The sequence below is a fragment of the Pleurodeles waltl genome, chromosome 5, assembly GCF_031143425.1.
Source record: "Pleurodeles waltl isolate 20211129_DDA chromosome 5, aPleWal1.hap1.20221129, whole genome shotgun sequence".
NCBI lineage: Eukaryota > Metazoa > Chordata > Amphibia > Caudata > Salamandridae > Pleurodeles > Pleurodeles waltl.
In genome coordinates this window covers 1,853,790,951-1,853,817,344 of record NC_090444.1, presented here as the reverse complement: position 1 = coordinate 1,853,817,344, position 26,394 = coordinate 1,853,790,951, and the positions used below count along the sequence as shown (strand labels likewise).

Below are 26,394 nucleotides of genomic sequence, written 5' to 3'. Positions count from 1 at the left end.
GGCCTATTAGAAGGAACGGGCCTGAGGTGTCCTGAGCGATTTCATTGTTTAGGGGGAGGGGTGAGGGGGGAAGATCACTCTTAGAGGTTCTGTGCGGTCTGGTGTTTCTGTACTAGGCATTTCTCGGTGCACCCATCATTCATTCCCCAGTCAGTGTGGAATAACTTTAAAGACCCATTATCTGGCGCAGGGATACAGGTTTGATCCCCAGTACCTCTCTGCCAAGTAATGGGTAACTTGTAATGAGGCCCAAAGTGGTAGGATCAGCCTTTCATTAAAGGCTGTATTCAGACAGCCATCGCCCCTAAAGATGACTGCTAGCTGAACACTACAGTGAATACTGAGAAATATAATAATTATAAAATACCTTTTACACACATGAAATGGCAGCCTTCAGACATATACACAATTAGAAGATGTTTTCAGACAAGTATTCTTGACATAAAAAAATGTACTAGGAGAAAACAAATCATTTTGTTAGAAAGCAAAATGAAAAATGAAATACCCCACTATAAGAAGTTACATCTCTGCAACTTATGTGCAACTTTTGTTAGGCACACTTAGGAGGTTCACGTGCGTACAAGCAGGTACATCTCTTAGGTGTGTTTCAATATATATGATTTACCTAGCGCATAACTAGATACAAAACATGAGATGTACACTATGGGTCCTGGCAGCCACCGACGACATCCGATTACTCCTAGACCGCGGCCACACCGCAGCACTCATACTCCTCGACCTCTCAGCAGCTTTCGACACCGTCACCCACAGCACTCTGCACACCAGACTCCATGGCATAGGAATCAGCGGAAGAGCCCTGGAATGGATCCACTCCTTCCTCTCGGGGAGGACGCAGAGGGTCAGACTCCCACCCTGCACCTCCAGACCCACAGGAGTCAACTGCGGAGTCCCCCACGGATCCTCTCTGAGCCCCACACTGTTCAACGTGTACATGGCCTCTCTTGCTGCCATCGTCAGAAGCCACAGTATGAACATCGTGTCATATGCCGATGACACACAACTCATAATTTTCCTCACCGAAGACCCGGACACGGGAAAAAAGGAACTTCCACTCAGGGGTGGAAGCCATTGCCACCTGGATGAGAGAAAGCTGCCTCAAGCTCAACTCGGACAAGACTGAGCTCATCATCTTCGGAAACGTCACCTCAGCTTTTGACGACTCCTGATAGCCCACATCCCTCAGCACCCCCCCTGCACCAACTGAGAACGCCTGCAACTTAGGAATCATCCTCGACTCCTCCCTATCCATGACCCGCCAGGTAAACTCTGTCATCTCCTGCTGGCACACACTCCGCAAACTTCGGAAGATCTTCAAATGGATCCCAGCAGACTGTCGCAGGATAGTTGCCCACGTCTTAGTCACGAGCAAGCTTGACTACGGCAATGCCCTCTACACCGGCACCTCAACTCAACTCAACTAGGAACATCAAAAGACTTAAACTCATCCAGAACGCCAGCGCCAGACACATTCTGGATCTCCCTCGTCAAGAACACATCTCCCAACACCTGAGGACCCTCCACTGGCTACCACTTGAGAAGCAAATCACCTTCGAGCTTCTCACCCACACGTACAAGGTCATATGCAACACAGGACCAGCCTACGTGATCCACCGCGTCTCCTTCCACAAACCCACCAGATCCCTTCGCTCCGCCCAGATGGCCCTGACGACTGTCCCTCACATCCACAAAACCACCGCCGGAGGACGATCTTTCAACTGCACCTGCACCTCGGACAAAGCCCATCGCTCACCATCTGCAGGAAGAATCTCAAGATGTGGTCTTCAGATGAGGCCTCTCCCCTCCCCCCCAGTGCCTTGAGACCCTCACGGTGAGTAGCCGCGCTTTATAAATATTGATAGATTGATTCAGAAAGGTAAACTTAGACCTGAAGTCTAAGTTTAGACCTGAACTCTAAGTTTACAATTGAAGACTAAGTTTAGACCTGAAGTCTAAGTTTATATTTAAAGTCTAACTTTAGACCTGAAGTCTAAGTATAGGTTTAAAGTTAGACTTCAGGTCTGAAGTTAGAATTCAGATCTAAACTTAGACTTTAGGTCTAAACTTAGGGCCCGATTCACAAAGGTAAACTTAGATCAAAAACCTAAGTTTGGTCTAAAACTCTAAGTCTAAGCTTTAGGTCCAAACTTAGCCTTTTGGTCTAAATTTAGACTTTTGGTGTAAGTTTATCTTTGTGAATCGGACCTTTAGATTTCAGGTCTGAAGATAGACTTTAGGTGTAAACGTAGACTTCAGGTCTAAGTTTATCTTGTAAATCGGGCCCAAAGGGTGCAACTCTCTTGGGGACACGGGTTTTGATAGTCAGAAGAGGAGGGAACAAAAGGTACATGAGGGGAAAGAGGTGTAAGAAGTGTAAGGGATAAATCGGAGGGGAGTTGGCTTGGATGTGGCGTGGGCTTTGAGAAAGTAGAATCATATATTCCATTTCTGAATAATGCATCCCACGTGTGTACCTTAACATGCCCTATGTTGCATGACCAAATATCAATGTGACATTAAAATGAATCTGACACACTTGGTCACCTTAACCTGTCTGCGATGCTAAAAGCCTCTCTAGGTCCTAGAAGACATTCTTTTAAGATTTCTGCTACTACACATGTCCTTCCATCGTGTAGAAGGAGTGCCCTCACTTTGAGGTTTGCAGTATAAAGTGTGGATTTCAGGAAGTGTGGCACAATAGTTGGAGCGGCAGACCCTGATTCAGAGATCTGCCCTGGGACCAGGGTTAAATTCCCCCCTCGGCAGGTCTTGGGCTCAATTCCCTTGGACCAGATAATTCTCACCTCGGTGCCTAATCTAATTAATGGGTCCCACTCTGAGCAATTATTTGCTTAATCTCCACAACAGCGCTTGGATGCCTGGCTTCACCCTGTGGCTGTCCTGGAGTGGGTGCCTCACAGGGAAAAGCCAGGAGGGGTTCCACAGCAGTATGCGTACAGCACCTTGAGACCCTAACGGGTGAGTAGTGCGCTATACAAGTGCGAAGTTTACCGTTTTTTTTAAGTAGTGAGCACGGTGCAAAGTTTAGCATCTCTGGCTACCTCCCAAGGACCTCTGACTCTTCTTGTCAGAAGAGGCCGCCTCCTGGTCCTTAGCGAGTTTGGTTGAAGTAACAACTTTCGATCACATGTTCACATTTCCATTGGCTTGTATTGATAGAACATGTATAAAACTGTGCAGACATATATAGATTTTAGTGTTTATGCTCTAGTTGGATTTCCAGCAGATGCTCTGCGCCATTGAAATGACAATTCTCACTTGTTAGTTTGCTTGCATAGTCAATATTTATGAATTAAATGATTGTGGGCTTCCCAAAATATTGTGTTTTGTTTTACAGATGGTGCATTGTATGTGGGAAACTTAATGTTAGAGGAACTGTAGAGTGCCGGACCGGCCTCCAGGCGCTAGAGGTAAAGGAGAGATTACTCCAGGGGTCTAAGGTAGAACTGGCCTAACATTGTAAGTATGATGAACTACCTTTAGGTAAAGCCTACCTGCACGTACTGTATTCCGCTTGCATGGCCCCATATTGTTTTGTGTTGTCTATGTAAGAGACAACAGGATAATAGACTTGTTGTGTAGATAGGAATATAAGGAGTGCAGAGGAAAGAAAATGTGTGTGTGAATCCATGGTTTAGAGCAGGCGGGCTCTAAAAGTGGTGTGGAGCCAGAGAAGATAGGCAGGAGGGCCAAGTCCCGACGCACAGACCCTTGAAGGATGAATGTCACAGAAACAGAAGCCTCTGATCCAGCTGCCCTTGAACCTTCATAAGCCCTTCTGAGCATCCGACCGAAGAAAAAGCCAAAGGCAGGGGGAGTCTTCAGGTGTGAGTATCCAACACCTCCTTCCCCCACGAGATCAGTTAAAGAAGTAACTGTGGGCACCCCCTACCCTGCTCTCCATTTCCTTTCCAGCCTCCTTCCAGGGCACAAGGCTATCAGACCCATTTTTTCTTGCTACCCGTGTGTGTATGAATGATAGAAAACAGTGATGGGTGCACCCCCTACTGAAAGGCATGTGCAAGTACTTTAAAGAGTGGGTGGGCTCACTAAGGGGGGTGGCAAGAAGTCCTTTCCTGGGCATAGTGCCAGTGATATAGAAAGTCTGAGGAATTTACAAAAGAAACTAAAGGACACTAACAACAAGATAAACAGTGGCCTCTTTTCTTGTAATAACAAGAAGAAGCACTTAGTAGTATACACAAATCCCAAACCTGTGGTGTGGAAAATACCCAGAAGAAGCTGGATCTCTAGTTGGCAGAGGTGTGCAACCTGTCCAAGTAGGGACCACAGTCCTAGTCAGGGTAAGTCAGTTACACTCTCTAAATTAACCTGAGCTCAGCCTCTGGTAGCTTGGCACAGAGCAAGCAGGTGTAACGTAAAAGGCAATTTGTAAAGTATTTGTGCAACACTTATTTACGGTAACACAGTGAAAGAGACCACAAAAAGGACTCAACACCAGGTTAGAAAAACTGAGAATATTTATCTGATTAAAAGAAGACACACTCCAATCCAATAAATAGATCCTGAGATATGCAGTTTTAAATATTTAGGTGAAAATAGCGCATAGAAGTACACAGCGCCAATGGTAGTTACCCGGTCGCACTGGACTGGGACAAAGCCACAAGTTCTGGCCGACCACGATGGAACACGGGACTCACTTAGGCCCTCTGAACACAGCACCTTAAATCCTGGTGAGAGGTCTGTGTGGTGTTGCTTTACAAGGCTTTGTGTTGCTTTGCAGTGGTTCCGATGAAAACCACAGACGGCAGAGCACCTTAGGCCCACTTCCAAGGGTCCAGGACTGAGATGGCACTACTTAGCAGGGTAGAGTCACATATGGTAGAGTCCAGGTGTTGTAGCAAGTGAGTTGGAAGCAGTCTTTCATATCCCTGAGACTGCAAAAGAACGGGGGCAAAGCCAACAAGCCCTTGGAGATTCTTGGGTTCAAGCATGTAGAGTGCATGTCTAATCCTTTACACTGCAGGACAGAAACAGCAGGCAGCAGGCCAACACAGCAGAGCAAACAGCAAAGTGGCAGTCCCTCCTGCAACAGCAGCAGTAGGCCAACACTGCAATGCAGTCGCAGAGTGGCAGTCCCTCCTGGCAGCACAGCAGACCTTCTTCCTGGCAGTGCCTTGGTTCCAGTAGAGATCTGATTTGGTAGGGTTTGGGGTCCAGTATTTATACGTTGGTGCCCTGGTTCTGGAAGGTGGGAGAAACTTTCTGGCCTTCCTTTGAAGTCCACAAGGTCCCTGTCCTGCCCTCCCTTGCTCCAGACACTCTACAGGGGGTTATGCAGCCCTTTATGTGGGAAGAGGCACAGCCCTATTCAGGTGTGCGAGAGGCAATGCTAAGCTGTGCCACCCCATCAAGCCAGCTAATGCACCATTAAGGCCCATTAAGTCACACCTACGCTCCCATTGCACGAATGTCTAGAGGGAATGCACAAAGCCCAGATGCCATCCACCCCAGATGTGTATTCGGAGATAGGCAGAGGCACAGAATGGTTAAAGTAAGAAAATATTAACTTTCTAAAAGTGGCATTTTATGACTTACAATTTAAAATCTGATTTCACCATAAAATGTGATTTTAAATTGTGAGTCCAAGGACACCAAACTCCATATTTCTATCTTTTACCATTTGGAAGTTACACTTAAAATATGTTTTAAGGTAATCCCTATGTTGTCCAATGGGAGGGATAGGCCCTGCAATCCTGAAATACGAATTTAGCAGTTTTTCACTACCTGGCCATGTTAAAGTAAAGTACATGTCCAACTTTTTAAATACACTGCAGCCTGCCCTTGGGACTAACTAGGACCTACTTTAGGGGTGATGTACTTGTAATAAATAGGAAGGCTTGGGCCTGGCAAGTAGGTGCACTTGCCAGGTCGAAATGGCGGTTTTAAACTGCACACATAGGACCTGTAGGGGCAGGCCTGAGACATGTTTGAAAGGCTACTGTAGGGGGTGCACAATCAGTGCTGCAGACCCACTGGTAGCATTTAATTTGCAGGCCCTGGGCATATATAGTGCACTTAGGGACTTCCATGTATATTAAATATGCTAATAGTGGATAAGCCAATGTTACCCTGTTTTAAGCAGAGAGCACATGCACGTTAGCACTGGTTAGCAGTGGTAAAGAGCCCAGAGTCCTAGAGCCAGCAAAAACTAATTCAGCAAAAAGCAGAGGGAAAAGGCAAAAAGTCTGGGGATGACCCTGCAGAAGCGGCCATTTCCAACACTGTAGCATCAAACGAATCACCTTAGAGACAGAATTAGGGCTTGTGCTCTGACTGCTCCATCTCCTCCCTGGCAGTTCAGACGGCCAGGAAAACCTTAATCCCCGTAGACCAGAAGGGTCCTTGTGTAGGTTGCCTTATTAATGGTAAACATACCACTTGCCTTGTTGACACTGGTGCTAACTGTTCTGCTTTAAACACTTCCCTCATCACCTGTGCCTGGCACGTCCATAGACGCCTTCGGTATGTCTAACCACTGAGTCCCTGACCATATTTCTGTTCCCGTATCCCATGTGGCCAGGCGTGGCTCGACGATGAAAGCAGGCTGCTGGAAGTTGCCAGTTATTAAGAATCCGAGCCAGAGGTAGGACTTTTTCATGCTCACCTGAACCTGGTCCTGCATTTCTTCAGACGACCGGTAAGACAGGAGACCAGAAACTTTATTTACAAGGAAAAATGCTCAGGAAGAGTGGTGAATGGATTTTCATAGACTTTGTTTGGTGGCATACGCTTACGTTTTCGCAAATCCACCACACCGTCAACCAGGAAAACTTTGGCTACACACAAGGTTCTACATTTTGGGGACAGTTCCTTGAAACAAAGAAAGAAACTTTTAATGATTATAGACTTAATGCCCTGAACTTTTTTGGAAGTCGTTTAAAAGAGGTCACAGGCGAACACTGATGTCACTGCATAAAGTAACACATATGAAGAGTGCATGTGTTATGAAAAGGGTATGTATTAACTTTGTTGTTGATTTACAGGGTCTCAGCTCCGAGCCAAACAACTCACCTATCCTCATCTCAGCATCACCACTGGAGGGCTCAGCTCAACTTCCCCTCACATCTGGCAGGCTCAGGACCTCAGCCATCCGAGGTAAGAGAGTTTACTTACCTTATTAGAAAGTGTGTTCTGAATGCAACCTTAAGCATCAAGGTCCAATCTTTCTCCAAGAATTGCAAGTTCAGTTCCCAAGTCCCCTTCATAACCCTTCTTCCTTTATCTTGCAGGGGTGGCCTTCAGGTTCATCCTTGGCTACCGCACCAAGGGATGTGGGGCGCCAGGTACCAATCTGTTCTCACATAAGTATACCAGGGCCGAGACACATCACCTTTGCCTCCTGTCCCTCTCTGATTCCTGCCTCCTTGATACTGGAGAGCCTCGTGACTGTTTGGTTTCATTGCCCATGGTACAAAGACCTGGACCGACTTGGCTGGAATGCCCACTCCCATGCCCACTCCCAACCACGAGTTCATGTATTTTGTCGATGGACCTTGGAATAACAATGGCGTTCTGACTGCAGGGTACGCTGTGCCCACTGCATAGAGTTGCCTTTTGCCAAACATGAGAACTGGCCAAATGAGCTTGGCACTTCTATCAGATCTTGCATTTCAGCCAAAGAAAAGATTGTGGTTATGTACACAGGCTCAAAGTATGCATTTGGAGTGGATGTGTACACAGGCTCAAAGTATGGATTTGGAGTGGCTGTGTACACAGGCTCAAGGTATGCACTTGGAGTGACTGTGCACACAGGCTGAAAAGTATGCATTTGGAGTGACACACAACTTTGGGCTCTTTTGGATGGAAAGGGGACTCTTAACATCTGCTGGAGCCCCCCATTAAGAATGGTCAGTGTATTCAAAATGTTCTCAATGCACTGAAATTACAAAAAAAGGTGGCAGCAGTTAAGTGTGTGGTGCACCCACATGACCAGGTTCCTGGGGAATGCCCTGGCTGATTCAGCCACCAAGAGCCCCCCACAAATGCTGCTGTGTCCGACAAGGCTGGTGCTGGCATGCAGGTTGTAAGAACCGGCTTGTTCCCTGTGCTGTGTCTGCAAGGTGTGTCTCGCTTGCAGGATCATCCGTCTGAAGGCGAGGAAGTGTTGAGCAAACTGAAATGTGAAGGATACTCTGAAGGGGGGGAGAGACAGTGCCGGCGGGGGGTCACATCAGAACTTCTCCCCCCCACCTTTGCCTGGTGGAAACGTGGAGCAGCCCACGTGGAGTGGGGGGGGGGGGGGCATCATCCACGCGGAAGCAACTCATTGGTAGCCCCTTCTTATATTCTACAACACACAATCATTGCCACTCCTGGCCACCCATCAGTTCCCTAATGCCAGAAAGGCAACTGAGACCACCCGCTGCTCGCCCACCCCCTGGGACCACCTTCAAGAACCTCCAGATGGATTTTATCCAGATGCTGACATGTGCTACTTATTCCTATGTCTTGGTGATTGACTGCCTGTGTGTCTTTGTTTGGGTGGACGCTTATCCACCATCACAGCAGGTTGCATTCCAGTAGCAAAGTGCTAACTTAGAGATTTCATCCGTCAGTTTCAAATACTGATCCGAATTTCAAGTTCTCGAGGTACACCAGTGCTTAATTTGTGCTTGTTGTTTCCGGTGCTGAGCAACGGCACTTATTTTTGAGGGCCGGGGCTTATTCTTCTGCCTCAGTCATCTGAAGGCACCTTAAAGAGTAAGGGTGCAAAGATATGTTTGGGGGCACAATTGAAGCAGCCTGAAGCCCTGCCCTCAGTGCTATGGTCCCTTAGAGCGGCGCTCACCCAGATAAATTAAACGGAGTCCCTAAGCAGATGTTATGGGGGGACTGCCTTGACATCCCCCAGTCTCGGTGCAGTTTAGACTGAACGATGATGACGTTTTGCAGAGTTGCAGAAGGCTTATATGTGTTCTGTTGTATCTACTTTCAGATCCAGACTGCCACCCCTGAGTGTCCCACCAAGGCCCACCCCTTCCACCAGCCTGGGCACTGGGTGTGTATCTGAGTGTACCACAAGGAGCCCACTCAGCAGTCTTACCAGCATAGACCCTACTGGGCGTGGCTCATCACCAACACTGCCGTCAGATGGATCTACTCATCCCACGCTGCAGCGCCTAGAGGCAACCACACACCTTCCTCAGGTTCCGGACCTGCATCTAGCCTCAGGCCGGGGCCTCCTGCCAAAAAAAATCCAGTTGTCCCTTTCCCTCACATCAGCAGGCCAAGCCATCCATGACCAACTCCCTAGCCTGCCCCTCCATAGCTGCTGTCTCAAGAGTGTGTGGCTAATGTCGCACAAGGATATGCGACTGTCATCCCACAAGTGTGTGTGCGACTCCTCTCTCACAAGTGTGTGTGACTCCTCTCTCACAAGTGTGTGTGACTGCTCTCTCAAAAGTGTGTGGGACTGCTCTCTCACAAGTGTGTGTGACTGCTCTCTCACAAGTGTGTGGGACTGCTCTCTCACAAGTGTGTGGGACTGCTCTCTCACAAGTGTGTGTGACTGCTCTCTCACAAGTGTGTGTGACTCCTCTCTCACAAGTGTGTGTGACTGCTCTCTCACAAGTGTGTGGGACTGCTCTCTCACAAGTGTGTGGGACTGCTCTCTCACAAGTGTGTGTGACTGCTCTCTCACAAGTGTGTGTGACTCCTCTCTCACAAGTGTGTGTGACTGCTCTCTCAAAAGTGTGTGGGACTGCTCTCTCACAAGTGTGTGTGACTGCTCTCTCACAAGTGTGTGGGACTCCTCTCTCACAAGTGTGTGGGACTGCTCTCTCACAAGTGTGTGGGACTGCTCTCTCACAAGTGTGTGTGACTCCTCTCTCACAAGTGTGTGTGACTGCTCTCTCAAAAGTGTGTGGGACTGCTCTCTCACAAGTGTGTGTGACTGCTCTCTCACAAGTGTGTGGGACTGCTCTCTCACAAGTGTGTGGGACTGCTCTCTCACAAGTGTGTGTGACTGCTCTCTCAAAAGTGTGTGGGACTGCTCTCTCACAAGTGTGTGTGACTGCTCTCTCACAAGTGTGTGGGACTGCTCTCTCACAAGTGTGTGGGACTGCTCTCTCACAAGTGTGTGTGACTGCTCTCTCACAAGTGTGTGGGACTGCTCTCTCACAAGTGTGTGGGACTGCTCTCTCACAAGTGTGTGTGACTGCTCTCTCACAAGTGTGTGGGACTGCTCTCTCACAAGTGTGTGTGACTGCTCTCTCACAAGTGTGTGGGACTGCTCTCTCACAAGCGTGTGGGACTTCTCTCTCACAAGGTGTAGAACCGCACTCTCACAAGGGTGTGTACTTACTCTCTCACAATGACACTAGCCTCTCACAAGGGTGTGTGACTGTCCTCTAACGGGGAGTATACTGCACTCCCACAGGTGTGTGCTTACTCTCCCTCAATGACACGAGCCTCTCACAAGGGTGTGTACTTACTCTCCCTCAATGACACGAGCCTCTCACAAGGGTGTGTGACCCTCTCACAAGGTTGCGTGACTACCCCAAAAAGGGTGAGTGACTCCTCTCTGCAGGGGTGTGGCCGCCCTCTCACAATGGCGAGTGACTGCCCTCTCTCAATACTGTGTGCTGCTCCCTTGTCCTGAATACTGTGACAGTTCCAGCCCCGAGTTTTCTGCTTTCGTCATTTGTTCTGCAGACTCTTCTATGTCTATACTTCCTCTTTTCAGACTCTTCCATTTCTTCGATAACAGGTGTGACGTTGTAGTCATGCATGGACATGTTTGCATCCCAAGCACCTGCTGCCCAGGACTGTTTCTAGTTCTACACATATATGATGCCTCGCTCAGCAGGCAGGGCCAGAGACATCACAGAGAGCTCAGCATTGGGGGGTTGCACGAGCCTCAGAATGGATCAAATCTCTACCTAAGCGGCATCTGATCTGGGCTGGGAGGGTTCTCTGGGAACTGGGGAAGGAAAATATTTGAAATATTCATTGCTATCAGTTTGATGATGGTTACTTTATACGTATTAATCACGGTAACGATGTACATCATCCCAGCACCTGCACAAATAAAGGCCCTGCCCACAACCTTCCGCCCCCTGCTCTCCAGGATTAAGAAGATATTAATGATGAAGCTGTGAAAGCTGGAGATATTCATTTATACGAAATTGAATTCTTGTGATGAGTTTTGCCAACTGGAGCAAAAAAGGGTGAGGGGGGGTCGTTAGGAAACCAGAATCATATACTCCGTGCCTTAATACCAGTGCATTATTGTGAATGCTTTATTACATATCGGTGCCTCAACATGCACTGATATGTTACATGACCGGGTTTCATTGTCATTTTCGTATTAGCCGAAGCACTCATTAATCTTAACATGTCCGCGAAGCTTCCCGCATCCCCGAGGCCCAGAAACCTTATATTCAGCGCTGTACACGATTGTGCTTACATATTGGCTATTTGTGCGTTAGAATTGTGGGCTTACCGAAGTGTGTGTTTTATATCACAGACCTAAGTACGTCTCAAAAGGGTGTGTGTGCCTGCTCTCAGGATGGTGAGTGACCGCCCTCTCACGAGACTGTGTGCCTGCTCTCTCAGGATGGTGAGTGACTGCCCTCTCACGAGACTGTGTGCCTGCTCTCTCAGGATGGTGAGTGACTGCCCTCTAACAAGTGTGTGCCTGCTCTCTCAGGATGGTGAGTGACTGCCCTCTAACAAGTGTGTGCCTGCTCTCTCAGGATGGTGAGTGACTGCCCTCTAACAAGAGTGTGTGCCTGCTCTCTCAGGATGGTGAGTGACTGCCCTCTCACAAGAGTGTGTGCCTGCTCTCTCAGGATGGTGAGTGACTGCCCTCTCACGAGACTGTGTGCCTGCTCTCTCAGGATGGTGAGTGACTGCCCTCTAACAAGTGTGTGCCTGCTCTCTCAGGATGGTGAGTGACTGCCGTATAACAAGAGTGTGTGCCTGCTCTCTCAGGATGGTGAGTGACTGCCCTCTAACAAGAGTGTGTGCCTGCTCTCTCAGGATGGTGAGTGACTGCCCTCTCACAAGAGTGTGTGCCTGCTCTCTCAAGATGGTGAGTGACTGCCCTCTCACGAGACTGTGTGCCTGCTCTCTCAGGATGGTGAGTGACTGCCCTCTAACAAGTGTGTGCCTGCTCTCTCAGGATGGTGAGTGACTGCCGTATAACAAGAGTGTGTGCCTGCTCTCTCAGGATGGTGAGTGACTGCCCTCTAACAAGAGTGTGTGCCTGCTCTCTCAGGATGGTGAGTGACTGCCCTCTCACAAGAGTGTGTGCCTGCTCTCTCAGGATGGTGAGTGACTGCCCTCTCACGAGACTGTGTGCCTGCTCTCTCAGGATGGTGAGTGACTGCCCTCTAACAAGTGTGTGCCTGCTCTCTCAGGATGGTGAGTGACTGCCGTATAACAAGAGTGTGTGCCTGCTCTCTCAGGATGGTGAGTGACTGCCCTCTCACAAGAGTGTGTGGCTGATCTTTCAGGATGTTGAGTGACCGCCCTCTCACAAGAGTGTGTGCCTGCTCTCTCAGGATGGTGAGTGACTGCCCTCTCACAAGGATGTGTGGCTGCTCTCTCAGGATTTTGAGTGACTGCTCTCTCACAAGGATGTGTGGCTGCTCTCTCATGATGGTAACTGCCCTCTCACAAGGATGTGTGGCTGCTCTCTCAGGATGATGTGTGACTACTCTCTCACAAGAGTGTGTGGCTGATCTTTCAGGATATTGAGTGACCGACCTCCCCACAAGAGTGTGTGCCTGTTATCTCAGGATGGTGAGTGACTGCTCTCTCACAAGGATGTGTGCCTGCTCTCTCAGGACGGTGAGTGACTGCCCTCTCACAAGAGTGTGTGTCTGCTCTCTCAGGATGGTGAGTGACGGTTCTCACAAGGATGTGTGCCTGCTCTCTCAGGATGGTGAGTGACTGCCCTCTCACAAGGATGTGTGGCTGCTCTCTCAGGATGGTGAGTGACTGCTCTCTCACAGGGATGTGTGAATGATCTCTCAGGATGGTGAGTGACCGCCCTCTCGCAAGAGCGTGTGGCTGCTCTCTCAGGATGGTGAGTGACTGCCCTCTCGCAAGAGCGTGTGGCTGCCTCTCAGGATGGTGAGTGACTGCCCTCTCACAAGGATGTGTGGCTGCTCTCTCAGGATGGTGAGTGACTGCTCTCTCACAGGGATGTGTGACTGATCTCTCAGGATGGTGAGTGACCGCCTTCTCGCAAGAGCGTGTGGCTGCTCTCTCAGTATGGTGAGCGACTGCCCTCTCGCAAGAGCGTGTGGCTGCCTCTCAGGATGGTAAGTGACTGCCCTCTCGCAAGAGCGTGTGGCTGCTCTCTCAGGATGGTGAGTGACTGCCCTCTCGCAAGAGCGTGTGGCTGCTCTCTTGTGGTAAATACTGTGACAATTCCTGTTTCTATCTCCATCATTTGTTTTTATCAAACTCTACTATTTCTATTCTCTGCCTTTTTCAGACTGTTCTATTTCATTCAGCTTAAGTGCAAGATTTTAGACATGTGCAGAGATGTTTTTATCCATCCATTGTTTATAGTTCTAAATATATACGAGCAATATTATAATCGAGCTGGTAAATAGGTCGCCATGATTGGTTTACCCTATTGTTGCTTTAGCATCTGTAAGTCCTATTATTTTTTTGAAAATAAAAAATTCAATAAGTTAAAATCAGCAATCAGGTACTACAAGACGCAGGTATCAGACTGTAGGTCAGAGACGTACTTTGCGCCCGGGTTATTGAGGCAGAGATCACAACGGTTTGCAGTACAGGCCTCAGTCGGAGGCGACAGCGGGAAGTAGTGGTCTTCAGTCTGTCACTGTTCATGACCAGCCTCACACAAGCTACAGTAGGAGATAGCCGACTTGGTATTCTATACGAAAACAAAGATACCTTGTGCAAACCATCTTAGAAACTCAAGAACAGGCTTGTTATTTATGCTTTAGCTAAAGCTAGCATAGTGCCTAGACATAGCCTGAGGGTGTTAGGGCAATAACCACTAAATAGCAATGTGATTATTTTTTGTTGCTGTTTTTGCTGACCACGACATGCTTCAGTGCATTGCTTTTTATATGATTTATGGTTACCATTCCTATTTTATGAACCATGTTAGGAATTTAAAATATACATTTTAAAATAAATGTCCTGTTTGTTACTGCTATTTTGAATGTGTTGTTCATAAATTCACCTTGTGGGACTGGTTGTTACCAGTAAACTCTTCTTACACAGTATCAATCAGTGGTTTGTAAAAGGGTCACAGCCAAATGGATTTCTAATTTGCATTGGTGCATTGACTAGGGGCCTGATTTAGATGTTGGCGGTCTTTCTGCCAACCCGCTACGGTGGCGCTCCAGAGAAGACCACCATGGCAACGGTCTTCCGAGTGCCGTATTCAGATGTATTGCAGCTGAGACACTCATTGCCACATTTAAGTGCTTTACCTAGCCGTCAGGCTGACGGCTTCCCGCCGCCCATATTGAGATGTTACAGCCCTGCTGGTGGTGTACTGCCGGCGGTTTGCTGAAGAAAGAAGGACATCGATGGACCCAATGGACATCAGACAAAGGCAGTCGCCATGGAATAGAGGTAAGTCACACACACTCTACCCTTCACATATGCGTTTCCCTGCATTACACATGACACACCACATACACACCATTAACCATTGGCATTCTAACACAACACCTACATATCTCAAACACACAAACACATACATCCATGACACAACATACACACACACCAGTGACACTGCACCCACACACGACACAACTACACACTCATCTACACAAACACACTCACACATCACTACACACGCTTCCCCACTATGGCTCCCACCACCTCACCCAGCCACTCACATCACACACACATATAGGTTCTGACTCACGCACACAACTCAAACACAACATAACATGTACAGGTCCGCTTGCAATGTGCACACATCGGCACAGTTGACAAGTGTGTATGTACCATCATTGTGGTCCCAGTAATTCATCTGGCAATGAATACAGAAGCCATAATGACATTTGTGTATGTGTTCAATATGTGTTGTGGACCAGTGTGCCCCCACCTGTGTCTGGCCTACCTGTGTCTCCGACTTATGCATGCCACACTAAACAAAAAAATGTACTGTAACATGTATTTGTCATCAGTGGTCCCGTGCCCATGTGCAGTGATCCCCAACCCGTAAACAACCAATGAGGGTTGCCTACATTTGTGTCTAGAGAAGGGGGTCGTGTTTTCTCTGGGGATCCATGGCAGCAGCGATGGAGGATCCTGTCCAGTCATTTCCAGCCGGAAACAGAAGGAGAATTGGGAGAGAAGGTGAGTTTTCATCCTGTGTCCCCAATCCGCTAAATCAGACGTGGAGGTCGGACTGCCACGTTTTGCTTGGCGGTATGGCACATCCAAATATGCTCAATGGTAGGTGTGGCTCATGTCCTGCCGTCAGCCACTCTTTCCTATGGCACCGTGGCAGCGGAATAGATTCCTTAGCGGAGACAGCGGGACCTGTGCGGATTAAAGTCTATGGGACTGACATCTAAATACAGCAGGTGGACTGCCAAAGTGGCGGGAGGGTTTTCAGTCGGAAAACCAATGGCGAGACCGTTACCGCCAACATCTAAATCAGGATCTAAGTCAGGGGGTTAGAAACCTGGCCCTTGCAACTCTAAGGGTGTGAGGGTGGTGTCCCCTAAAGAATGCAACACTCTCTCAATGACATGTTATTACTGTCACAAAAGTGTGACAGCATAGCTCCTCTCTGATTAGGGTGTGACTGCTCTCTCACAGGAGTTTGTGATTGTCCTCTCACAAAGGTGTTTGACTGCTCTAACACAAGGGTGCGTGAGTGCCCTGTCACAAAGGTGTGTGATTGCCCTCTCACAGGGGCGAGTGACTGCTCTCTCAGAATGGTGAGTGACTGCCTGCTCACAAGATTTTGTGGGCTGCTCTCTCACAACAGTAAGCAATTTCCCTATCACAACAGTAAGTGACTGCTCTCTCAGAATGCTGAAAGAGTGTATGGTTGCTGTCTCATGAGGTTATGTGACTGTCTGCTCATAAGGGTGTGTGACTGCTCTCTCACAAAGGTGTACAACTTCACTACCACCAGGGTGTGTACCTACTCACAAGGTTGTGTGACTACCCCAACAAGACTGTGTGACTACTCTCTACAGGGATGTCATTGCCCTCTCACAGTGGTCAGTGACTGCATTCATAGAAGGGTGTTCAGTGTTCTCGACATGGGTTTGACTTCTGATGGTGTGTAACTGCTATTACAAGAGTGTGTGGCTGCTCTTTTACAAGATTGTGTGGGCTTCCTATGTCACAAGGGAATAAGACTGCCCTCTCATTAGGGTGTGTGACTGCTCTTCCGGAAGGCAATGTAACTGCCGTCACTAGGAATTCTGACTGCTCTTTGCCAAAGGTGTGCTCTCTCACAAGAGTGTATGAACGCCCTCACACAAGGCTGTGATACAGCTCTCTCATTTGTGCTGTGCAGTCTTCCTAAAAGGCAGTGCTTGCTAGGCAACAACTCAGTGTAGTTTTCATAACCATTCGCAGCCTCACACATCCCTTTGTACATTTTAACAAAAATACTGTAGTGGGAGATTAATTTGATATTGTTCTCGAATGATACTCAATTAATGTTCGCCTTTAAACATCTCGATGCCTCGGTCTCAGCCAACTTTCAAGGCTGTCTATCAGCAGTAGCCAGATGGATGCGTGAAAGCTGACTCTGCCTCTCTTTACAAGACCTGACCCACCTGGGGCCATCCGCGATGGGACACCCCCTGACCACATCTACCACTGCAAACAACATGGGGGTCAAGCTTGACCAATGCCCTTACTTTCAGGCCTTTTGTCAATGCCACCACAGGAGTTTGTTTTATCCTCGTGAAAACCTTAAGGAAAGCGCTCAAATTCCTGCCGGAGAACACTAGAAAGATCATTGTTCATGCTTTAATAACCTCAAGACTTGATTGTGTCAATGTATTGCTTCTGGGTTCTCCTCAAGTATTGCTTAAAAGACTTCAACAAGTCCACAATGCAGCAGTTACACAAGTGCCGAATGTCTCCATAGGGCAATGTTGAATGGCCGAAACATGTCGACACAATAGCAGATAACAAGGAGTGAATGGGCAATAATTTCCCAGTATCACCACTGTGACATACGTTTTTAATCCTATCCGGAGGATCCATGAATAAATGTTGTTTTAGATACCTGTGAGGTAGTTTGAACTGGTGTATGTGTTCTGCAGAGTAGATCCCAAGGTGTACATTTTGTATTGTCTATAACCCCTTCCCTCCCCTTATTGCTCCATCCCTGATGTTGGCTTTCACGAGGATGTTGAAGCAAAGCCCGATGATGAAGAATGCCACAATGAGTGGGTGAGGGCATTTTTAAAGAACCCAGTGTTGTTTCCCACCAAGGTGGAGCTCTGATGTGGTCTGTGAGCATCAGCCATTTCCTCCTTGTCCCATTTTGTGTGTGTGTGATTTCTTCCTCCGTGTCTTACTTTTCCACCTAGCCCAGAACACTCCTTTTTGGAGCAGCTGTTTTCCGCTTTATACGTGTATTTCATTCATTCATTCATTCATTCAATAGTGTTGGGTTTCAGGGCAAGATGGTTACTCTAGTGAGTACAGTTACATTTGCCCAATCTGTCATGGGTTTTCTAGGAGCTGGAAGATACCTGGCGTAGCCATGAGATCTTTGTGAGTATAAGAACACTTCAGCTGTCTTCTAGTAACAAGCACTGGAAATGGTAATAAGCCTGGCTCATAAATGAAAGTCACTGGTGACATTAGGCACTATACAAGTCATCATAAGTGCAGTCTGTCACTCATCCTTGCACTAATGCATCCATTCATTTACCCACTGGCCCAATTTGCATTCATCAACTTTACCATCCACAATTCAACACACACACAACTCAACTAGCTTATGCAATGTAGGTATCACCCCATACTCTTACTTGTAAGAGTAGACAAAAGAAAACATGAGTTGTCTAAGTGTTGCAGGTATATGCTCGTATATAAAAAATAAAATTATACATAGCAGCAAATGGCCTTCTTGCAATGGTATTGCAAATAGAATTTCCTAGATTTCAACTCCCAATATGGCAGGCATATTTAGAAGCAAGGTGTTAGTCATCCTGGATCAGTAAGACAATTATACATTATGCACAATACCTCCATGATGGACACTCAACAAACATCACATTAGGCAGCCATCTTGGAATGGTATTGTGGAGAGTGTATTATTGTTGCACCAATCCAAGATAGCCAACAATATTGTTCTAAATGTAACGAACATCTTGGAATGGTAAAACAATAATTCACTATAGACTAAAATTGCAAGGTGGCCGTCAGCTGTTATAAACAATTTTATTTTTTATTATTAGCAGATACCCGTCACATTCAGGCAGCTTCATGTTTTCATATATTGCAATCCATTTCAAGTTGGCTGGGCACACTGCAGATGAAATGAGCAGCCATGAAGGACTGCCCAGGTAGTTGTAGGAAACTATAAACAAATGAAACAGGAAAGAGAATTAAATGAATGGGGACCTTTAAAATGTTAAAATTAAAAACTAAATGGCTGGCCTACCAACCCTGGAACAGGAGCACACTTATTTTCAGGTGGATGTGCACATGTAATCACACAAAATTCTGTCACTCACAGGACAATGAAGCCAGTGTCTGAAGTGGGCTGACCCATAGCCCCTTGCTGTTTGCTGTCATAGGCAGACTGCGGCAGACTGTGAATGGCACCCTAAACGACCAATGGCACAATAGGGCTGATCTAAGGGCCCTACATGTATGTACAAGTATGTATGTATGTATTTTTGTTTTTTAAGAGCCTGGCCGATAACTAAAGATGCCAGTGCGTCTGAAAGAAGGTCTAGCAAGGATTACCACAGTGCAAATGTCTACACCCAGGGATTGTCAAAGAGGGTAACCCACCTCAAAACCCTTGACTACTAACATAATGTGTGAGATTTCATGTAACAAAATACCTGACTACAGGCTTTAGCAAGTTTTAAAAACAATCCACCTTTAAAGGTCTTTTGGCTGTAACAAATGCTTTTAATGATAAGTAAGCCTACAGCCTTTGTTGTAACGTTTCATTATAAGCAGCTCAGACCTATGACAGCTGACATAACTTTTCTGAATGGAACAATCAGGCCTGCAGGGGTTATCAATTACTTGTCCTGCAACTAACTCAGACCTAACTATTTAGCACAAGCTCTCCCACAAGTCATCAGTCATTAAACTATAAATATACACAAAATTACAGCTGGTAAAATAAAACCCTTCTTATGAGGCTCAACTGGCAAATCGCCTGCCTGCGGAGTTTGTCAGAGTGGGTCATGAACACCAAAACCCTTGTGTCCTATGATGAGTGGGGCGAATGCATGTAACAAAATACCTAAACACAGGCGTTAACACAGTGCATTTACGGTACTCCCTTAGAAACCTACTGATTTTACCATATGGTTTTTACACTAAGTCAAGCCTACTGTCTTTGTCATAATATTTAATAATAAACAGATCAGCCCAATGGCATCTGATAAAACCTTTCAAAATCCCCCAACGAGGCCTCTGCCAGTCAGTATTGGTCTTAATTAGGGGTGTGTCAAATTAGCATAAATCGCTTTTGCACAATTATGCAAAACTTCAGAAAAATATGCAAAATGATGTGCAATTACCCAAAATGCAAAACTGGCATTTCATTTGGTGCTGAAAAACTATAGAACAAATTACACAAGCACTAAAAACAGCAGCTGCTCGCTTTCTGGTTATTCATTTTGTTTCTGTGCGCTTTTGCTAAATTTTTCCTGCTAATGGCGTAGAAATACGTGACGCGGTGTAATAGAGTAATTTCTGGAATATCCTGTTACAACAAAATGCATAATTACCAAAATTACATGAGATTATGGAAGCGTAACAGACATTTCTCCCAGGCCTCACCACAATGATCAGCTCAGGACTACTGCATTGAACGCTTTCACAAAAGTATGCCGTATTAAAATTACAAATATGTGCAACTACAGTTGGTGAAACAATATCCCATGGCTGCAAAAAGTCCCTATGAAGGATTGTTATATTGAAAATCCTTCACCCCGGGGTTTGTCGGAGGATAACCATCCCCAGTCCCTCGCCTACACTGCTAATCTATGATAATCCATGTCATAACATTGGTGTCTACAGGCTGTGAGACAGTGTGATAACAATTCACATTTAAATGCTTATTGGTTTTAACACAGGCTTTTCACATTGAATAAGTCAGGCCCACTGCCTTTGTCGTAACCTTTTAGATTAACCAGATGAGACCTATGGTAAGTATTCTACCCTCAGGGTGTGGGAGACGCGTTGAGACGGGGTGGGCATCAGGATGCTTTCGCCTACTCCAGTAATGGCTGAGATCTCATGTAACACAGTACTCGCCTACAGGCTTTAGCACAGTGTAATAACAATCTCTATTTAATGTCGAGCCCGGGCTTTCCCACAAGGCAATCATCATATATACAGTAATAACATTACATATGTGTGCAAAAGTACATTGGCAGGAGAATGTACAGCTCCAACCAAGATGGCCTAACAAGAGTTCTCGCTGGGCGGATCCCCAGGGTTTGTTAGAGGGGGTAACCGACATGGAAACCCTCGCCAAGCAGGCTGATCTCTGAGACGCCTAGTGGCCCTGACAAATGCTTTTCACAACAAATACATCAGGCTACTGCCTTTGTCCTTAGTTTTCATAATAAACAGATCAGACCTATGACATCTCACATACGATTTCACAAAGAACCAATCCAGCCCGTAGCCTTTGTCATTGACTTGTTACCATCGGCAGCTCAGGGCTACTGTGTTAAGCCTACAAGTTCCCAAGAGGCAACCATCAGACATACAGCCATAAAACTGCAAAGATCTCCAAAGGTACAATTGACAAAACAATATAGAGCCCCCCTCCCCCTCATGAAGGCTTATTACAGTGCAGATCTTCTACTCAGGGATTTTCAGAGGCTTAAACCCTTTCCTACTGTGGTAACGTGTGATGCAAAATACCTGCCTTCAAGCTTTAACCCAGTGCAATAACGACGCACCCTTGCACACCTATTGGCTGTACCATACGAATTTCACAATAAATAAGTCAGGCCTACTGCCTTTATCATAAGTTTTCATATTAAACAGATTGGCCCTGTATCCTGGATCGTAAACAACTCAGTCCTGCTGTATATTACATACACTTCTCGAAAGGCAAATAGTGCAATAGGAGCACTCTTTTTCGGGGGAAGCTTACAACCTCTGTCCAATCAAATACTGAACTCAAGGTATACAACGTGTAGGCGGAGCAAAGGTCCCTGTCTCCATTTAGAGATCTTTTTCTGTTGATAACATAAGGTCAGAGCTGTCAAGCCGGAGAGGAGAATGTGTACCTTGTGCCCACGTGGCTGGAGCAGAGACCTGTGCAGATGGGCCTCTCTGTCTGACCACCGCCTTCGGGCCAGGCTCAGAGGATGCCTGACCCCCTCCAGCCCCACCAGCTTCAGCCCCGAGGCCCTGCCACCCCGAGGGCATCGACACCAGCAGCAACAGAGCAGGGCACCGGCCACGCCTGGCTGACGCAGGAAACAAAAATCACTGCTGCAGAAAAGGGAACCGTGGGTGAAACTCGTGGTTCGGGTCACGAGCGGACGGCTGGGGGTGGCTCAAGGCGCAGGACGTCTCAGCGCTTTCATCGGACCCAGGCACCGCCGTGGTCCGGCTGACGGGCCCACAGTGCAATGGCTGGGGTTAAAGAGCTGGGGTGGCCTCCTCTGCTTCAATGCCTCAAACGTCGGCCTTGTGGTTCACTCTCCAGGGGCAGGGGGGTGCGCTGCCAACCCACAGACTCACCGAGGGGCACCCTAGACTCTCACTCACCGAGGGGCACCCTAGACCCTCACTCACTGAGGGGCACCCTTGACTCTCACTCACTGAGGGGCACCCTTGACTCTCACTCACCGAGGGGCACCCTTGACTCTCACTCACCGAGGGGCACCCTAGACTCTCACTCACCGAGGGGCACCCTTGACTCTCACTCACTGAGGGCACCCTAGACTAACTCACTGAAGGGCAACCTAGACTCTCACTCACCGAGGGGCACCCTAGACTCTCACTCACCGAGGGGCACCCTTGACTCTCACTCACTGAGGGCACCCTAGACTAACTCACTGAAGGGCAACCTAGACTCTCACTCACCGAGGGGCACCCTTGACTCTCACTCACCGAGGGGCACCCTAGACTCACTCACCGAGGGGCACCCTAGACTCTCACTCACCGAGGGGCACCCTTGACCCTCACTCACCGAGGGGCACCCTTGACTCTCACTCACCGAGGGGCACCCTTGACTCTCACTCACCGAGGGGCACCCTTGACTCTCACTCACCAAGGGGCACCCTAGACTCTCACTCACCGAGGGGCACCCTTGACTCTCACTCACTGAGGGCACCCTAGACTAACTCACTGAAGGGCAACCTAGACTCTCACTCACCAAGGGGCACCCTTGACTCTCACTCACTGAGGGGCACCCTAGACTCACTCACCGAGGGGCACCCTAGACTCTCACTCACCGAGGGGCACCCTTGACTCTCACTCACCGAGGGGCACCCTAGACTCACTCACCGAGGGGCACCCTTGACTCTCACTCACCGAGGGGCACCCTAGACTCTCACTCACCGAGGGGCACCCTTGACTCTCACTCACCGAGGGGCACCCTAGACTCTCACTCACCGAGGGGCACCCTAGACTCTCACTCACCGAGGGGCACCCTAGACTCACTCACCGAGGGGCACCCTTGACTCTCACTCACCGAGGGGCACCCTTGACTCTCACTCACTGAGGGGCACCCTAGACTCTCACTCACCGAGGGGCACCCTAGACTCTCACTCACCGAGGGGCACCCTTGACTCTCACTCACCGAGGGGCACCCTTGACTCTCACTCACCGAGGGGCACCCTAGACTCTCACTCACCGAGGGGCCCCCTAGACGCTCACTCACCGAGGGGCACCCTTGACTCTCACTCACCGAGGGGCACCCTAGACTCTCACTCACCGAGGGGCACCCTAGACTCTCACTCACCGAGGGGCACCCTAGACTCACTCACCGAGGGGCACCCTTGACTCTCACTCACTGATGGGCACCCTAGAATCTCACTCACCGAGGTGCACCCTTGACTCTCACTCACTGAGGGGCACCCTTGACTCTTACTCACTGAGGGCACCCTTGACTCACTCACCGAGGGGCACCCTTGACTCTCACTCACTGAGGGGCACCCGAGACTCACTCACCGAGGGGCACCCTTGACTCTCACTCACCGAGGGCACCCTTGACTCTCACTCACTGAGGGGCACCCTTGACTCTCACTCACTGAGGGGCACCCTTGACTCTCACTCACTGAGGGGCACCCTTGACTCTCACTCACTGAGGGCACCCTAGACTAACTCACTGAAGGGCAACCTAGACTCTCACTCACCGAGGGGCACCCTTGACTCTCACTCACCGAGGGGCACCCTAGACTCTCACTCACCGAGGGGCACCCTTGACTCTCACTCACTGAGGGGCACCCTAGACTCACTCACCGAGGGGCACCCTAGACTCTCACTCACCGAGGGGCACCCTTGACTCTCACTCACCGAGGGGCACCCTAGACTCACTCACCGAGGGGCACCCTTGACTCTCACTCACCGAGGGGCACCCTAGACTCTCACTCACCGAGGGGCACCCTTGACTCTCACTCACCGAGGGGCACCCTAGACTCTCACTCACCGAGGGGCACCCTAGACTCTCACTCACTGAGGGGCACCCTAGACTCACTCACCGAGGGGCACCCTTGACTCTCACTCACCGAGGGGCACCCTTGACTCTCACTCACTGAGGGGCACCCTAGACTCTCACTCACCGAGGGGCACCCTAGACTCTCACTCACCGAGGGGCACCCTTGACTCTCACTCACTGAGGGGCACCCTTGACTCTCACTCACCGAGGGGCACCCTAGACTCTCACTCACCGAGGGGCCCCCTAGACTCTCACTCACCGAGGGGCACCCTTGACTCTCACTCACCGAGGGGCACCCTAGACTCTCACTCACCGAGGGGCACCCTAGACTCTCACTCACCGAGGGGCACCCTAGACTCACTCACCGAGGGGCACCCTTGACTCTCACTCACTGATGGGCACCCTAGAATCTCACTCACCGAGGTGCACCCTTGACTCTCACTCACTGAGGGGCACCCTTGACTCTTACTCACTGAGGGCACCCTTGACTCACTCACCGAGGGGCACCCTTGACTCTCACTCACTGAGGGGCACCCGAGACTCACTCACCGAGGGGCACCCTTGACTCTCACTCACCGAGGGCACCCTTGACTCTCACTCACTGAGGGGCACCCTAGACTCTCACTCACTGAGGGGCACCCTAGACTCTCACTCACCGAGGGGCACCCTTGACTCTCACTCACCGAGGGGCACCCTAGACTCTCACTCACCGAGGGGCACCCTTGACTCTCACTCACCGAGGGGCACCCTTGACTCTCACTCACCAAGGGGCACCCTAGACTCTCACTCACCGAGGGGCACCCTTGACTCTCACTCACTGAGGGGCACCCTTGACTCTCACTCACTGAGGGCACCCTTGACTCTCACTCACTGAGGGGCACCCTTGACTCTCACTCACTGAGGGCACCCTTGACTCTCCCTCAGATATAGAGTTAAATTCATGGACCTTCCACGTCACACAAAGGCATGAAGACAGTGGAGGTTATAATCACTTTATTACCAGTTAAGGCACAGCTGACAAGTTTCCCAGGTCCATGGGTGATGATCTGCTTCTGTCCAGAGATTTTACTTTGAATTCTGGGACTTTTAGTCCTGTTTTATAATGGAAGAATCAAGACTACAAGTCCCAGAATTCAAAGAAAAGACCGGGAGTGGAGCAGCACATCACGCATGGATCTAGGAAACTTGTCAGGGCTGTTTAAGGTAAGACTATAATGAAATAAACATTTCAGCTGGGAAGGCTCTCTGTTATTAGTTAATAAATCATGCACTTCTTGGCCTGGATAACGTCCTCTCCGGGGTTAACTTCAGGCTCCCGGCCCTGAGTTTGCTCTAGTGAGTTTCTGGTGATTTTTGAGGTTTGGCTTTTTTGAACACACAGCGGTCATACGTGTATGATGAGGGTCCACTGTGAGGCGGGATGAGCCCTGTGTTATTTGACCGAGGGCGCACACCATGTGCACCCTGCTTTACTGAGCAGAAGTACGGCCAGCTCGCACGGCTGTGAAGGACTGACAGCGCTGGAGGGACAGGCCTGCCAGGGGGAGCTGTCCACTGACCCCTCCACTGTTGTCAGTCACCTGCAGCTGGGTTCCCTGGTCCACCAATGTGGGCCACGGATGGCTCAGTGATGATCATTGTATGTGAGGTAGGAGGAGCATTTGGTTGAATCATTGTGACAGCGCAGAAGTGGAACCTTCAAATGGCGGGTGTACTCTCTCATCCATCAGGACCTTTACCACGGGCTTTAGCAACTCTAGGAGGTCTGTTGCAAAAGACAAACAAAGCTGGTTTAGCAACATGCCTGCAGAAAAACGTTACACCTGCGGAGGAAATACCTGGAAATTCAGCCATGCTGATTGATGGTATAGGTCTTGTTCAGAGAGTAAAAGGAGAGGAATCAAACTTTAGTGAGGGCGCTATGTCTGTCTTGTCCATGGTTTGCGGGAAGGAAATAGGAGTCAAAGAATCGATGTTGTGTTTGAGAGATATAATGAGACGTCTGTGAAGAACAGTGAAAGGACAATCAGAGGGGAAGGACTCGGGCACCAGTTACAGAGCATCTCACCTTCACAGATTGTTAGGCACTGGAGGAAATTCCTAAGCCACACGAGGAATAAAACAACTCTTGGCGTATTTCTGGTTAACAAATGGAGGAAATTAGAGTATTTTGTGAAACTTGAGAATAAAACACTGTTCAAAAACTGTGAAGGTAAATGGTACAAAATCACATCTGAAGGGAGCCACGAAGTGCTGATCGCAACAGTGCACACGAAGAACCATACACAAAGAAGCAGAAGGTCGTTCGTTGGTACACGCTGCTAATGAGGGTTATGAGGCAGTAATGATAAACTCAGATGGCGCTGATGTGTTTATGATATGTTTGGGATTCCATGACAGAATCATGGCTAAATTGTTTCTGAAATGTGGTACTAAAATACGCATGTGAGTCCTTGACATTGGGAAAATAGTTTCAGCTCTTGATATAAATGTTTGTCGAACTGTGATAGGTCTCCATATGT

General features: G+C 48.6%; 1 protein-coding gene across 1 annotated transcript in view; it reads right to left on the bottom strand.

The window, feature by feature from the left end:
- The window catches only part of SLC29A1 (solute carrier family 29 member 1 (Augustine blood group)), a 1,001,910-nt gene extending 980,261 nt beyond the window's left edge, over positions 1-21,649 (bottom strand). Inside the window, exon 1 of the mRNA XM_069236365.1 lies at positions 21,492-21,649. The gene's annotated coding sequence lies outside the window, so the exon portion shown is untranslated. The remainder of the gene's footprint in view (positions 1-21,491) is intronic.
- Positions 21,650-26,394: the final 4,745 nt, after the last annotated feature.